We start from the raw sequence: 18442 nt of genomic DNA on the forward strand, positions 1-18442 counted from the left end.
CCATTTTCATGCTACCTGATTTTAGAATATATTTCAAAGCATGGTGTACAGTGCTTTTAAAAAGAGGCTATATATAGGTATATATAAAAACAATACACACATTATATATAAACTATGACATGCTTGTAAAGAAAAGAGAACATAAAGTTTCTGAGGAAATAATTAGAAGAACAAGAGGATGCAAAGGGGTCTGTCAAAGATTCAGTGAAATGAGGGTTTTTGGATATTCACAGCTAATAGATTAATGCATTAGGAATGAGCAAAAAAATTGATGGTAGTCAAACAGAGGGAGGGAGGTAGATTTTGAATAATTCAAAGCAGGAGTGTTTTGAAGATAAACAGAATAACTAAAAAGAAAGACTCAGATGAAAAGCCTAGATTTAAAGCATTTGAATCAAGAGGTGGTAATCTAGGAATTAGGTTGATTTCTTTTTTTTTAAATTTGTGTAGCTTTTTATTTTATTTTTTTATTATACTTTAAGTTTTAGGGTACATGTGCACAAAGTGCAGGTTTGTTACATAGGTATACATGTGCCATGTTGGTGTGCTGCACCCAGAAGACTGGTTAATTTCAATAACCTAAAAATCCACAAGGTGGGAGTGTTTCACTGAAGCCAGTTGTTAGAGAAACGTTAGAACCAACTTCCTTTTTTTCTCTGTCCCTTCTTCTCTGCTTTCTTCTTTTCTCCTCCTCCTCCTCCCTTTGCTCTCCTTCTTCTCTCTCTGTTTTTCTAATCATGAAAAACAAACAAAAAAAACTATGAGCAAGAGCACAGAAAAAAGACTAGCAAAGACTGCAGTTATTGAAAGTATCAGATACAGAAAATAAAATAACTATACTTAGTATGTTTAAAGTAAAACAAAAAATTAAAAATATCATCATGGAACAGGAAACTCTGGAGAATGGCCAAGAAGATTACAAGAAAACAAATAGAATGTCCATAGAGAATAACATAATTGAAATTTAAACCCAAATGAGTGGTTTTAACAGAATATTAGTATGTTAGAAGCAGTTGAAGAGTGAACTAGTAAACTGTAATATAGGTCAGAAGGGGCTATCCAAAATGAACACAGGAATAAAGACATGGAAAATAAGAAACATGTAGTTAGGAGACATGGAAGACAGAGGGGGAAACGCTAAAAAATTTCAAGGAGTGTTTCAGAAGGAGAGGAAGGAGATCATGAATCAGTGTATATATTTTTTAAATTTTATTTTATGTTCTGGGATACACGTGCAGAAAGTGTAGGTTTGATACTAGGTAAACGTGTGCCATGGTGGTTTGCTGCACCCATCAACCCATCACCTAGGTATGAGGCCCTGCATGCATTAGCTATTTGTCCTGATGGTCTCCTACCCCTGTCCCCCTGAGAGGCCCTGGTGTGTGTTGTTCCCCTCCATGTATCCACGTGTTTGTCCTGATGGTCTCCTACCCCCTGTCCCCCTGAGAGGCCCTGGTGTGTGTTGTTCCCCTCCATGTATCCATGTGTTTGCTCTCATTGTTCAACTCCCTCTTACGACTGAGAACATGTGGTGTTTGGTTTTCTGTTCCTGTGTTAGTTTGCTGAGGATGGTGGCTTCCAGCTTCATCCATGTCCCTGCAAAGAACATGATCTCATTTATTTTAACGGCTGCATAGTATTCCATGGTGAATATATATCACATTTTCTTTATCCAATATATCATTGATGGGCATTTGAGTTGATTCCATGTATTTTCTATCGTAAATAGTGCTGCAATAAACATGTGTGCATGTATATGTATGTGTGTGTGTATATATATGTAGTTATATATATGTATATATATGTGTATATATCTGTGTATATATATACACATATATATATACATTTACATATATAATATATGTATATATGTATATATCTGTGTATATATATGTATGTATATATATTTTTTGAGATGGAGTTTTGCTCTTGTTGCCCAGGATGGAGTGCAATGGTATGATCTTGGCTCACTTTAACCTCTGCCTCCTGGGTTCCAGCGATTCTCCTGCCTCAGCCTCCAAAGTAGCTGGTATTACAGGTGTGCACCACTATACCTGGCTAGTTTTTGTATTTTTAGTAGAGATGGAGTTTCCCCATGTTGGCTAGGCTGGTCTCAAACTCCTGTCCTCAGGTGATCCACCCGCCTTGGCCTCCCAAAGTGCTGGGATTACAGGTGTGAGCCACTGCACCCAGCCCTGTACATGTATCTTTATAATAGAATGATTTATATTCCTTTGGGCATATACCCAGTAAAGGGATTGCTGGGTCAAATGGCATTTCTGGTTCTAGATCTTTGAGGAATTTTCACACTGTCTTCCACAGTGAATGAACTAATTTACATTCCCACAAACAGTGTAAAAGCATTCCTATTTCTCCACAGCCTTACCAGCAACTGTTGTTTCTGGAGTTTTTAATAATCACCATTAAGACTGGCGTGAGATAGTATCTCATTGTGGTTTTGAGTTGCATTTCTCTAATGATCAGTGATTTGAGCTTTTTTTCATATGTTTGTTGGCCACATACATGTCTTCTTTTGAGAAGTGTCTGTTCATGTCCTTTGGCCGATTTTTGATGGGTTTTTTTTTCTTGTAAATTTAAGTTCTCCATAGGAGCAGATGCTCTAATTGCTTGGAGGTCTGCCTATGTGTGGAGATGAGAGGGCCCCACTGCACTATAATCTCAGCACAGGAAGGTTGGGGAAGCTCAGGCTGCTGATCCAGTCAAGTGGGTACTCCACATACCTGGAAATCTGCCTGGCCATAGACTGGAGAGGGCCCCACTGCACCACAACCTATGTTTATAAGTGGTGGGGTAGCTCAGTATGCTGGTCCAGGTAGACAGGTGCTCCAATGCCTGAATTTCTGCCTGGGGGTGAAGCAGAGAAAGCCCTGCTGTATCACATTCTCAGGGGAACAGGCTGGGGCACCCAGCAATGACACCTGCAGACTGGTTGTAGGTCTCCAAGCTGGCCCTGGCTGCAAGTTTCATCACCCAGGAGAAATTACAGCTGTAGCAGCTTTTCTGTTGCCCCGAGGCTGCGATGGGGGAAAGCACAATTCCAGCACATACTGCTGAGGTGTTTTCCACAATATGGCTGTGAAGGTCCCTACCAAGCCCCAAAGCAGTTGTTCCAATCTTTGGCCTGAGACTAAAATGCCTGTGCAGGCATTCTGCTGGGTCACAAAAAGAAAAAAAAAAAGCTGACTTTGCATGCATCCAGATTGAAAATGGCATCTTGCTCTTACTTCCTGGTCTGGGAAAATGTCTGCAGCTGTTCCCAGTGTCTTTGCTTCACAGCATCTCCAAGCCTCTCCCCATGTTGACTCCAGGCCTTGGGAGAAACAAAATGCAACAACTTGGCTGGGGTTGCTCAGATTCACAGTGAAAATGTCAGTTACAGAGGGAGGCTCTCTGCCTCTCTCACATGCTAGGACTTCACTCACTTTTTTAAGCTGGTTGCTGTCATGTTGACTGTTTGCCCACATTCTCCTTCTTGGGATCTAGGATGTCCTTCATGATTCTGGTGGATTCCCGTTTTCCTTCTTGACTTAGAGCTCACAGAGTTGACCTTTGTGCACTCTCTTGCTATTTCGAAGTGGCCGAGGCACACTAAAAGCCTCTAATTTATCATCTTGGGAAAAAAAAAAACAGGGAAGTTTGCTTTTGCAAATTGTTGTTTGTGGGGGTCTGTCCTGCAGACCCCAGCTGCACGAGGGATGAATAATGTGCTCAGACACCAATTATTCAGTGAAAGAGCCGCTAGGGGGCTGGGCCGTGCACAGAAAGAGTTCTGGCAGCCACGAGCCCTGACTAGCTAGCCCTGCCAGCATTTATTGAAAAAACATTAAATGACAGGGGCTTTTAGTCAACACAAATAGAGGGTAATTAACCTGGTCACCCTCCCCCGAGAGAGAGCCATCCTGCCTGTGAATGATCAAAGGTTGGCTTCAGGACCACATGAGTAAACAAGTTATTTAGATAAACTCCCTTACGTTCCTTTGCACCTACTTTAAGCTATTTACTCAAGGAAGGATTAGGCTGCCTTCATTCAGATCTATTACTGAAGCTATGCAACACCCCCAGCCTTCCATGAAGGTTTGTGTCGATTTCTTATAACTATCTTTAAAATTTTTCCCACCAGCCTGACTGAACTCCCACAGTTGTTGCTACTTTTTGAAATTGAAATACTTCTAGGAAGACTGATTAAGAACAATATAGAGAAAAGACATATTTTTCAAACTCCTGATGAAAAAGAAACATCCGTATTAATATATAGCTAATAAAAAGATAAGAGATGTTGTGGAAAACTTCATGCAAGGGTGCCCACTCTCAGAACTTCTATTCAATATAGTACTGGATGTCCTAGCCAGAGCAATTAGGCAAAAGAAAGAAATAAAAGGCATGAAAATTGGAAAGGAAGAAGTTAAATTGTTTCTGTTTGCAGTTGACATGATCTTATATATATAGAAAACACCAATAACTCTGCCAAAAAATTTAGAATTCATAAATGAATTTAGTAAAGTTGCAGGATACAATGTGAACATACAAAATTCAGTAGCATTTCTACACATCAACAACAAACTATACAAAAAAAGAAATCAAGAAAACAATCCTATTTATAACAGCAACAAAAAATAAAATACTTAGATGTAAATTTAAACAGAGAGGTGAATGATCTTTACACTGAAAACTACAAAATATTGATGAAAGCAATTGAAGAAGCCACAAATAAATGGAAAGATATCTCATGTTCATGGATTGGAAAAAGTAATATATTTGAAATGTCCATACTATCCAAAGTGATGTACATATTGAATGCAATCTCTATCAAAATTCCTGTGACATTTTCCCACAGAAATAGAAAAACAACTCTCAAATCTGTATGGAACCACAAAAAACTCTGAAAAGCCAAAATAATCTTGATCAAAAAAAGCAAGGCAGGAGATATCACATTACCTGACTTCAAATTATACTACATAGCTATAGCAATTGAAACACCATGGTACTGGCAAAAACGCAGACACATAGACCAATTACACAGAATAAAGAGCCCATAAATAAATCTACATATTATAGTCAATTGACTTTCAACAAAGGTGCCAGGAACACACATGGGGAAAGAACAGTCTCTTCAAAAAATGGTGTTGAGAAAACTGAATGTCCACAAGATTGACATTAGGCCCTTATTTCATACCATATAAAAATATAAACTCAAAATAAGTTAGACTTAAATGTAAGACCTAGCGCTATAGAACTCCTAGAAGAAAACAGGGGAATAACTCCAAGACATTGGTCTGGGCAATAATATTTTATGATATGACTCTAAAGCACAGGCAAGAAAAGCAACAAAACACAAATGGAATAGCATCAACCTAAAAAGCTTCTGCACAGCAAAAGAAAGTCAACAGAGTGAAGTGATAACCTACAAAATGGGAGAAATTATCTGCAAACTATACATTTGATAAGAGGCTAATGTCCAAAATATCTTAGGAACTCAAACAATTCAATAATAAGAAAACAAGTAACCCTAATGAAAAATTAACAAAGGATCTAAATAGACATTTCTCAAAAGAAGACATACAAATGGCCAACAGATATATAAAAATGCTAATTATCACTGATTATCAGAGAAATGCATATTAAAACTACAATAAAATGCTATTTCACATCCGTTAGAATGGCTGTTACAGAAAAGGCAGAAGATACCAAGTGTTGGAGAGGATGTGGAGAAAAGGAAAACCTTGTAATTGTTGAGAATGTAAATTATTTCGGCCATTGTAAAAGACAGTATAAATGATTCTCTAAAAATAGAACTACCATATGATCCAGCAAGGCTATTTCTGGGCATATATTAAAAAGATATCAAATCAGTGTGTCAATGAGTTATCTGTACTCCCATATTTATTGTAGCATTATTCACAACAGCCAAGATGTGGAATTAACTTAAGTATCCATCGACACATGAGTGGATGAAGAAAATGTGGTACACATACACAGTAGAATAGTATACAACCTTAAAAAATAAAAAAGTATCATTTGTTGACAACATGAATGAACTGGGAGGACATTATACTGAGTAAAATAATCCAGGCACAGAAAGCCAAATACTGCATAATCTCACTTGTATGTGGAGGTCTAAGAAGGCTGAACACATACAAGTACAGAGTAGAATGAGGGTTACCAGGAGGATTGGGTAGATGTTGGTCAAAGGGTACAAAATTGCATTGTACAGGAGGAATGAATTCAACAGATCTAGTGTGCAATATGGTGACTACAGTGGATAACAATGTATTGTTTTTAAATTTAATTTTTTTGGGTACATAGCAGGTATATACATTTATGGGGTACATGAAATATTTTGGTATAGGCATGCAATGTACAATAAGTACATAATGGAAAATTGGATATTCATCCCCTCAAGCATTTATTCCTTGTGTTATAAACAATCCAATTATACTCTTTCAGTTATTTTTAAATGTATAATTGAATTTTAGACTGCAATCCCCCTGTTGTGCTATCAAATACTAGGTCTTATTAAATCTTTCTATTTTTTGTACCCATTAATCATCCCCCACCTCTCCCAACCCCCACTACCCTTCACAGCCTCTGGTATACTTCCTTCTACTCTCTATCTCCATGAGTTCAATTGTTTGCTTTTTAGATTCGACAAATAAGTGATAACACATAGTATTTGTCTTTTTGTGCCTGGCTTATTTCACTTAACATAAGGACCTCCAGTTTCATCCATGTTGTTGCAAATGACAGGGTCTCATTCTTTTTTATGGCTGAATAGTACTCCATTGTATATAAGTACCACATTTTCTTTATTCATTCATCTGTTGATGGACACTTAGGTTGACTCCATAACTTCGCTATTGTAAACAGTGCTGCAACAAATATGGGAGTGCATATATCTCTTCAATATACTGATTTCTTTTTTGGAGGGTATATATGCATCAATGGGATTGCTGGACCACATGGTAGCTCTATTTTTAGTTTTTTGAGGAGACTTCAAACTGTTCTCCATAGGGGTTGTACTTGTATTCTTCAAAATTGCTAAGAGTAGATTTTTAAGTGTTCTCATAAAAAAAGATAAGCATGTAAGGTAATGCATATGTTAGCTTAACATGGCTAATTTACAATGAATATATATTTCAAAACATATATAATTTCAACATACCAGAATCTCTGGGACACATTCAAAGCAGTGTGTAGAGGGAAATTTATGGCACTAAATGCCCACAAGAGACAGCAGGAAAGATCCAAAATGGACACCCTAACATCACAATTAAAAGAACTAGAAAAGCAAGAGCAAACACATTCAAAAGCTAGCAGAAGGCAAGAAATAACTAACATCAGAGCAGACCTGAAGGAAATAGAGACACAAAAATCCCTTCAAAAAATTAATGAATCCAGGAGCTGGTTTTTTGAAAGGATCAACAAAATTGATAGACCGCTAGCAAGACTAACAAAGAAGAAAAGAGAGAAGAATCAAATAGACGCAATAAAAAATGATAAAGGGGATATCACCCCCGTTCCCACAGAAATACAAACTACCATCAGAGAATACTACAAACACCTCTACACAAATAAACTAGAAAATCTAGAAGAAATGGATAAATTCCTCGACACATACACCCTCCCAAGACTAAACCAGGAAGAAGTTGAATCTCTGAATAGACCAATAACAGGCTCTGAAATTGTGGCAATAATCAATAGCTTACCAACCAAAAAGAGTCCAGGACCAGATGGATTCACAACTGAATTCTACCAGAGGTACAAGGAGGAACTGGTACCATTCCTTCTGAAACTATTCCAATCAATAGAAAAAGAGGGAATCCTCCCTAACTCATTTTATGAGGTCAGCATCATCCTGATACCAAAGCCGGGCAGAGACACAACCAAAAAAGAGAATTTTAGACAAATATCCTTGATGAACATTGATGCAAAAATCCTCAATAAAATACTGGCAAACTGAATCCAGCAGCACATCAAAAAGCTTATCCACCATGATCAAGTGGGCTTCATCCCTGGGATGCAAGGCTGGTTCAATATACGCAAATCAATAAATGTAATCCAGCATTTAAACAGAACCAAAGACAAAAACCACATGATTATCTCAATAGATGCAGAAAAGGCCTTTGACAAAATTCAACAACCTTCATGCTAAAAACTCTCAATAAATTAGGTATTGATGGGACATATCTCAAAATAATAAGAGCTATCTATGACAAACCCACAGCCAATATCATACTGAATGGGCAAAAACTGGAAGCATTCCTTTTGAAAACTGGCACAAGACAGGGATGCCCTCTCTCACCACTCCTGTTCAACATAGTGTTGGAAGTTCTGGCCAGGGCAATCAGGCAGGAGAAGGAAATAAAGGGTATTCAATTAGGAAGAGAGGAAGTCAAATTGTTCATGTTTGCAGATGACATGATTGTATATCTAGAAAACCCCATTGTCTCAGCCCAAAATCTCCTTAAGCTGATAAGCAACTTCAGCAAAGTCTCAGGATACAAAATCAATGTACAAAAATCACAAGCATTCTTATACACCAATAACAGACAAACAGAGAGCCAAATCATGAGTGAACTCCCATTCACAATTGCTTCAAAGAGAATCAAATACCTAGGAATCCAACTTACAAGGGACATGAAGGACCTCTTCAAGGAGAACTACAAATCACTGCTCAATGAAATAAAAGAGGATACAAAGAAATGGAAGAACATTCCATGCTCATGGGTAGGAAGAATCAATATCGTGAAAATGGCCATACTGCCCAAGGTAATTTATAGATTCAATGCCATCCCCATCAAGCTACCAATGCCTTTCTTCACAGAATTGGAAAAAACTACTTTAAAGTTCATATGGAACCAAAAAGAGCCCTCATTGCCAAGTCAATCCTAAGCCAAAAGAACAGAGCTGGAGGCATCACGCTACCTGACTTCAAACTATACTACAAGGCTACAGTGATCAAAACAGCATGGTACTGGTACCAAAACAGAGATATAGATCAATGGAACAGAACACAGCCCTCAGAAATAATGCCACATATCTACAACTATCTGATCTTTGACAAACCTGAGAAAAACAAGCAATGGGGAAAGGATTCCCTATTTAATAAATGGTGCTGGGAAAACTGGCTAGCCATATGTAGAAAGATGAAACTGGATCCCTTCCTTACACCTTATACAAAAATTAATTCAAGATGGATTAAAGACTTAAACATTAGACCTAAAAGCATAAAAACCCTAGAAGAAAACCAAGGCATTACCATTCAGGACATAGGCATGGGCAAGGACTTCATGTCTAAAACACCAAAAGCAATGGCAACAAAAGCCAAAATTGACAAATGGGATCTAATTAACCTAAGAGCTTCTGCACAGCAAAAGAAACTACCATCACAGTGAACAGGCAACCTACAAAATGGGAGAAAATTTTCACAACCTACTCATCTAACAAAGGGCTAATATCCAGAATCTACAATGAATTCAAACAAATTTACAAGAAAAAAACAACCCCATCAAAAAGTGGGCAAAGGACATGAACAGACACTTCTCAAAAGAAGACATTTATGCAGCCAAAAAACACGTGAAAAAATGCTCACCATCACTGGCCATCAGAGAAATGCAAATCAAAACCACAATGAGATACCATCTCACACCAGTTAGAATGGCAATCATTAAAAAGTCAGGAAACAACAGGTGCTGGAGAGGATGTGGAGAAATAGGAACACTTTTACACTGTTGGTGGGATTGTAAACTAGTTCAACCATTGTGGAGGTCAGCGTGGCGATTCCTCAGTGATCTAGAACTAGAAATACCATTTGACCCAGCCATCCCATTACTGGGTATATACCCAAAGGACTATAAATCATGCTGCTATAAAGACACATGCACATGTATGTTTATTGCGGCACTATTCACAATAGCAAAGACTTGGAACCAAGCCAAATGTCCAACAATGCTAGACTGGATTAAGAAAATGTGGCACATATACAGCATGGAATACTATGCAGCCATAAAAAAGGATGAGTTCATGTCCTTTGTAGGGACATGAATGAAATTGGAAATCATCATTCTCAGTAAACTATCGCAAGGACAAAAATCCAAACACCGCATGTTCTCACTCATAGGTGGGAATTGAACAATGAGAACACATGGACACAGGAAGGGGAACGTCACACTCTGGGGACTGTTGTGGGGTGGGGGGAGGGGGGAGGGTTAGCATTGGGAGATATACCTAATGCTAAATGACAAGTTAATGGGTGCAGCACACCAGCATGGCACATGTACACATATGTAACTAACCTGCACATTGTGCATATGTACCCTAAAACTTAAAATATTATAATAATAAAATAAAAACATATATAATTTTATTTATCTGATAAAATAAATATAAAATATGAAACTATATTAATAAATTTGACAGTCATAAGAAATGGTCAAGTTCCTATGAAAAACACCTATTTTTATGAAATGATCAGAAAAAAACTAGAAAAACTGAGTAGTTTTTTTTCATTGTAGAAATTTTATTTATACAATTTTTTTTCACTGTAGAAAGAACTCCAGGGCCAGGTGGGTGCAATAATGATTTCTACCAAATATTTAATAAAGAAATAATGCCAATGTTACATGAATATTTTTAGAGAATTGGGAAGACATAACACTTTCCAACTTGTTTATGTGGTGGTACATCCTTGATAATAAAACCATACAAGGATATTAAAATAAATGAAATTATAGACTAATATACTACATAATAATTCTAAACAAAAATGTTTGCAAATATAATCCAAGAATATACTCCAAAGAAAAATACATCGTGACTAAGTGCAGTAATTTCAAGGACATATGGTTTAAAATTAGAAAACCAAAAAATGAAATTAACCACATTAACTGAATAAAAGAAAAAAATATGGTTATTTCAATAGCTGCGGGAAGAGCACTTGTTCACATTTGAAACTGTTTGTAATAATAACTCAACAAACTAGGATTAGAAGAGAACTGATGTAAATATCTTAATATATACACAAAAACTACTCTCAACATTATAAATAATCATGACATATTAAACAGTTTCATTCTAACATGAGGAACAAGGTACACATGTCCAGCTCAACACTTTATTCATCATTAAAATAATACTGTGCAGTAAAATTAACAAGGAAAAATTTTAAAAGATCACAAAAGAAAACTACAAATCCTTATCCCTGATCAACACAGATGTAAAAATACTCTACAAAATTTTAGCAAACTGAAGCCAACAGTGCATCAAAAAGATAATTCATCATGATCAAGTGGGCTTTATTCCAGGGGTGCTTGAATGGTTCAAAATAGACAAATCAATAGACATGATTCACCACATAAACGGAACTGAGAACAAAAACCCTATGATCATCTCATTAGATGCAGAATAAGCATTTGATAAAATCCAACATCTGTTTATGATAAAAACCCTCAACAATATAGGTATAGATGGAGTATACCTCAAAAAATGAGTCATCTATGACAAAGCCACAGCCAACGTCATCCTGGATGGGCAAAAGTTGGAAGTGTTGCTTCTAGAAACTGGGGAAAAGCAAGGATGTTCACTTTCATCATCCTTATTCAACACAGTCCTGGAAGTGCTAGCCAGAGCTATCAGAAAGGAGAAAGAAATAAAAGGTATACAAATTAGAAAAGAAGTCAAATGATCTCTGCTCACTGATGACATGACTGTAGGCCTAGAAAACCCTAAAGTCTTCAGAAGACTCCTAGACTTGATAAGCGACTTCGGTAAAGTCTTGGGATAAACAAGCCACAAAAATCAGTTGTATTTCTATACACCAAAAACATTCAAGCTGTTTGAATGTTTGTTGAGATTAATTTGTTGAGAACCAAATTAAGAACTCAACTGAATTTACAATAGCCATGAAAAATACCTAGGAATGCATAAGTATATAAATGAAAGATCTCTACAAGGAGAACTACAAAATACTAATGAAAGAAATTATAGATGACATAAACAAATGGAAAAACATCCCATGCTCATGGATTAGAAAAATCAATAGCTAAAATGACCATATCACCCATACAATCTATAGAGTTAATGCAATTCCCATCAAATTACCAACGTTATTTTTCACAAAATTAAAAAAATCCTAAAGTTCGTATGGAGCCAAAAAAAGATCCCAAATAGCCAAAGCACTTCTAAGCAAAAAACAAAGCAAAACAAAACAAAGCCCCCAGAACAAAAGACAAATATCGTTCCTACAAATGAAGACCAATGGTAATGCTTATCTGTTCATGGTAGAAGTGTAAATTGGTAGGACTGTTAAAAAAATAGTGTAGCATTTCATGGTAATGTTGAATAACTCAATAATTTTACTTTTAAGTATATACCCCAGAGGATATCTTGCACATATGAACCAGGAGATTTACAAAAGAATGTTCATAGCAGCATTGTTTGTAATGGTTAAAAACTGGAAAAATTTCAAGTGTTCATCAACAATAGATCTGAGGAATGAAGTCCGACATATTCATGTAGCAGAATATCATATAGCAATACGAATGGATAAATTACAGCAACATTCAACAAGGCTGTATTATGCAAACTTATTATTGAATCAAGGTGAAAGTACCTTCTGATAAAGGTGAAAGAACTTCTACAAAATAATTTCATTTGTATAAGTTTCAAAGAACCAAACTAAATAATGCATCATTTGAGAACCATTAAAGTCTATTAAAAAACACATACAATGCAATGGAAGGATAGTGGTCATATCCAGCAGGAAATAAAGGAGAACACAATTGGCAAGGAGCACCCAATGGGCGTCTAAGGCACTAGGAAAGTTCTATTCTGTTCCCAATCCTCCAAGACATCTAGTTTTTTTATTTTCTATTTTTCTGAGACATGGTGGCCCAGGCTGGAGTACAATGGTGTGATCTTGGCTCACTGCAAGCTGTGTCCTGGGCTTAAGTGATCCTCCCACCTCGGCCTCCCAAAGTACTGGGATTACAGGTGTGAGCCACCATGGCCGGCAAATGTTCTATTTCATATCCTGTATGGTGGACACATAGATGTTCACTTTTTTATTATTCCTTGAACACTAAGTATATGTTTTGTTATATTCTCTGTGGAATACCTCCTTATTTCTCAGTCAATTCAGGATACCTCCTTACCCCCATCCCCTTTTTACTTTTCGTCATGTCATATAGTTTCTGAGATACAGAAAAGCTTACATATTATCCTGTCATCAGAGCGGCATGGAGGCATTTGGTAGAATAAATATTATTTGTTGATTATTCATCCTTTCCTTTCACTTTACAGAGTCAATCAAACACCAGGTCATGTTAATTTTACTGTAACACACATTTCTTGAATTTGCCTCCTTATCTCTATTTCCACTATTCAGTTCAGACCTTGATCATCACTCATCTGCATTGTAGTTGCATTTTTCTAATTATTCTGTTTCTAGTCTTGTTCTAAAATCTTTTTTCCTCCCGCAATGCAGCTAGAGTGGTCAATTTAAAGCATCATCTATCTCAAAAACAAAAAACCAAACACCGCATGTTTTCACTCATAGGTGGGACTTGAACAAGGAGAACACGGACACAGGAAGGGGAATATCACACACCGGGGACTGTTGTGGGGTGGGGGGAGGGGGGAGGGATAGCGTTAGGAGATATACCTAATGTAAATGACGAGTTAATGGGTGCAGCACACCAACATGGCACATGTATACATATGTAACAAACCTGCACGTTGTGCACATGTACCCTAGAACTTAAAGTATAATAAAAATAAATATTAAAAAAATGAAGCATCACCTTTATTAAAACATTTAATGGTCCTACTATTCCTTATGCTATAAATTTCTTATAATGTAATAAATATTTTTCCGTAATTGTGACTCTCTTCTATAGCTCTTGTTACTCCCGATATTCTTCTAATTATCAGGCAGTAGCACAAAGCTGCTCACACCTCTTTACACATCTCTTTATTTTAGGCCTTCTTGTATTTGCTCATGCTGTTCCTTTTTGTTTGAAAAACTTACACATTTCTTCATTTGGTTAATCCTTGCACACTTTCAAGACTCATTTGAGGCCTCATTGACTTTGGAAACCTTCCCTGTAATCTTGTATTATTAATTTATCTTCGTTTTCACTTATTAGCTCTTATTAGATTACTGTCCTTACATGTATAACTCTCCCACTAGATAGTAAGCTTTTGGACGGCAGAGATGATGTCTCATTCATCTTTGCATCTTTAGCACCCAGCCTGGTTTCTGGTTTCCTATAGTCACTCAGTGTTGAGCTAAACCATATTTTTGGGGCAATGACTTGACAATGCAGTATCATGATGGAACTATCACAGATGGACAGAATGAGTCTCTTGATTCCTACATTTATTTTTCTATTGATATAGCTGATTTAAAAAGAAACCTCTGTTAATTATATAATCATGTAATTACCCTGACATAACATCAAACTCCATAAATTACTTTCCATCTCTGCCTCTCTCTCTTTCTATATATATATAACATATACATGTTACAAAAATGCACAGGGAATAAATATGAGCAAAATGGTAAGAAGTGCAGGTTCTAGGTCAGATTTCCTGCATTTACTTGCAGGCTACACCAACTTTAGAGAAAAGATTTAGTGAAAAATAAAAATGAATCATTAATACACCACTTGGCACCGATAAATTATTCGGTAAACATTAACATATTTGCATTTATGTTTAACCATGGGTTTAAGTGATTATCCAGAAATCTCCCTCTCTTTGACTATGTTTGAATATTAGATACTTCTTAATTTATGTTTGCTCTGAATTTTTTTTTCACTCGTTGTATACTCATGGACCATTTTATGTGTTTCAGGAATTGATATTTTATTTAAAAACTGTTACTATAGAAAATTAACTTTTGGATAGTCCTGTTGAGACTAAAACTATCATTTGTAAGATCTGTATTACTCCAATCATTGGTGTTAACACTTTGCATTAATTAAAATTTTTTATGGACATATAATAAGTATTTCTCCCACCTAGATTTTTGTGGCTATCGTTTTATTCATTCCATTGCTTTTTTCTTCCAGTTTGCTATGAGGAAGTTGATAAGTAGGTAGGCAAAACGGTAGATCGTTTTGGCAGCTTCAGTGTATTTAAGTGCCTGTGATGAGGCTGTGGTTTATTTTTCTAATGTAGAATTCATAATGTAGAATAAATTTTAAAAACATAAATTTTTTTTCCTGCACATTGTGCACATGTACCCTAGAACTTAAAGTATGATAAAAATATACATATATAAAAAATTAAAAACATAAATTTATTTGCACAGCTTTTTCTTTCTGCTATTTTTATTCAATGATTATTTGCTTCCCTTGTTATTTAAGAGCTGACTTTTGGCTTCATGGCCAAAAATAAAATTCTTAGTAGGAGAAAGTAAATGTGATTTACTGATGAAGATGCCACCCCCAAGTGACCCATTAACCACTTTCCCTACGTTACCCTGGGACAACCAAAGTGATTCCAGGAGACAATTCCCGTGACAAGTGATTTCTGGCTGGCAGTGCCAGGTCTCTGAAGTTCCACTTGGCCACTGCCCAAGAACAATTAGTGCCGTTAGTTAACTACCTTTACTATGACAGCATTTTGTGTAACTCTTTGCACAGGGGAGTTTTATGCAACAGACAGAAACTTTCTGAGTTGTTCTGATTGCCTTGAAGATGCCCTGTTTTAGAGGAGAAAAATTTTCCCTGTTTACTGTGTTTCAGTGTTAAAAATATGAATGCATTGTCAGGATTAGCTCTGGCAATGGTAGTTAAATGCAGATATCCAGACAAAGGAGGTTATAGATTGGAGACTTTGTGCTACTTGATAATGAAGCCTTGGTTTTGCTTTTATTTATTTTTAAGTTGAAAAACAACACACACACACACACACACACACAATACAAAACATGGCACAAAACAAACTTATAGTTTGATTTTTGTAAACATCCCTGTAATCATCACATAAGTCAAGATATAGGACTTTGCCAGCCCTGAAGTCCTGCATGTGACTCTCCTCAATTGCAGCCACCTTTCTCCTGAAAAGTAACGATAAACATGACTGTTACAATAGAGACGTCCTTGCATTCTCACGGCTGTATCCTTCGTGTATGCATTCCAAGACACTATGATTTAGTCTTGCCCATTTTTTTTCATTTGTCATATTTTTAAAATCTCTTCTAACATACAGGTTTCTTTTCAAAGTTTTCTTTCCCATACAATATATTTGTTGAAAAATTTGGGATTTTTGTCACTTGATGTCCACACTGTGAATTTTGCTGGTTAGACTCTCAGTGAAGATCGACATTTTCACTATCCTTTGCGTTTTATCCAAATGACAGTTGAATCCAGAGGTTTGAGTAGGACACGTGCTTGATTCTATTTTTGGTAAGATTGTAGGTGATGCTGTGTTCATTCACCAGGAGGTTTAATTATGACTTTTATCTTAGCACCTACTACTACTTTCTACTAACACCTGTTAATACAAAGAAAGTTAACATTTTCTACTAGCACCTGTTAATCCTCAATATGTATAGATAGGATATGTATAGACACACGTGTGTCTATGCATATAGTATATGCACATATTATATATTTTTTTAAGAGAAGGAAAGAGCATATGAAAGAGCACATTGCATATTTATGTTGATAATATTGATTCTAATGTAACTCAGTGGGCTGCTTCTTTCCTTGTCTTATTCCATGTCTGTATCTCTGTCCTTTCACAGTGAGAATCTGGGGTTCTAGCAATACAAATATATTAATATTTACTCATTGGCTTAATCTTACAATGCATATACATTTGTTTCAGAATTGTTATATTTATACTAATATAAAAAGAAAAAAGCCTATCATGAAGATTTAATAATTTTTTGCAGATATTTTATTTTTTCAAGCAATGGTATGTAGTCAAAGTATGTTCAAAAGTCAATTTGAAATAAGAGAACAGTCAAAAATTCATCAGATTAATTATTATTTTCCTCTTAAGTTTGATTATGTCATTCATTCGTTTGAAATATATTTGGATTCACTTGTTTCTCATTGCATTCGGTTTTAGAGTCTTGTAATAACTTATCTTTGCTTGCTTAATATCACACTTTGAGAGTGTAAAAGATTAACTTAATTAAAAATGTACAATTATGCACAAAAGCATTCACAGAGCAATGTCCCATTCTCCCATATTTCTTTCACCAAATTCCCCTCTAATTCTTCATAGATAATACATGTTTTCAGATTCTGGTACATTTTGGCTACATTTGTTTGTTTCATGCTTGTATTTTTGGTGTATTATCTAAGAACGCATTGCCAATCCACAGCAATGTTTTATTTCCATGTTTTCTTCTAAGCATGTATGGTTTTCACTCTTATATTTACATTATTGATCCAATCTAGATTTTGTATATAATGTGAGGTAGGGGTCCAGCTTCATTTTTTTTGCATATGAATATTCAGTATTCCCAGCACTTTTTGTTGAAAAAGCTATTATTCCCCACTGAATAATGTTGGCTCCCTTGTAAAAAAAGTCAGCTGAATAGAGATGTTTTGCTTAGTCTATGTAAAAGTATATTAATTTTATTGATATTTTAAAAGAACCAACTTTTAGTTTTGTTGATCTCTGTATAATTTTTTAATTCTCAATTTCATTTATCTCTGCTCTAATCTTTATTTCCTTCCTTCTGCTAGCTCTGGATTTTGTTTGCTCTTCCTTTTATGGTTTATTGAGTAAAGTTTGGTTATTGATTTGACATGTTTCTTTTTTAAAATGTAGGTGTTACAACTCTGAGCACTGCTTTTGATATATCACACCCATCTTGTTGTATCTTTGTTTTCAATCATCTCTAAACATTTTCTAATTTCCCTCATGATTTGTTCTTTGATTCATTGGTTGGTGAATACTGTGTTGTTTAATTTCCAAATATTTGTAAATTTTCTAGTTTTTCTTTTGTTATTGATATCTTATTTCATTCCATTGTGGTCAGTGAAGATACTTTGCATGATTTCAATCTTTTTAAGTTTATTGAGCTTATCTTATGGCCTAACATATCATCTATGCTGGGGAATGTTCCATGTTTACTTGAGAAGAATGTGTATTCTGCAGTTTTTGAGAGAAGTGTTACCTATAGTTATTGCTTATAGTTTTATTCAAATCCTCTAATTCCTCCCTTGATATTTGCTCTAGATGCTTTATCCTTTATTTAAAGTTGGATTTTAAAATGCCCAACAATTTTCGTGGAATTGTCTGTCCCTTTAATTCTCTCAATGGTTACATTATATATTTTGGAGCCGTGTTAGTTGGTGTACATATATTTATAATTGTTATATCTTCTTGTTTAATTTTGAAATCAATATATACTGTTCTTTGTACTTTGTAACAGTTTTTGACTTAAAGTCTATTTTGT

At 35.7% G+C, this 18442-nt stretch overlaps 1 long non-coding RNA gene across 1 annotated transcript; it reads right to left on the minus strand.

The window, feature by feature from the left end:
* Window positions 1-439: 439 nt before the first annotated feature.
* On the minus strand, window positions 440-3598 carry LOC134758395 (uncharacterized). Its single transcript, XR_010133583.1, has 3 exons — window positions 3444-3598; window positions 3246-3331; window positions 440-731 (listed from the first exon to the last, which is right to left on the minus strand). It is a non-coding gene; the product is annotated as an uncharacterized lncRNA (long non-coding RNA).
* Between the last annotated feature and the right edge of the window lie 14844 nt (window positions 3599-18442).

This window comes from Gorilla gorilla, chromosome 3 (assembly GCF_029281585.2).
Source record: "Gorilla gorilla gorilla isolate KB3781 chromosome 3, NHGRI_mGorGor1-v2.1_pri, whole genome shotgun sequence".
Taxonomy (NCBI): domain Eukaryota; kingdom Metazoa; phylum Chordata; class Mammalia; order Primates; family Hominidae; genus Gorilla; species Gorilla gorilla.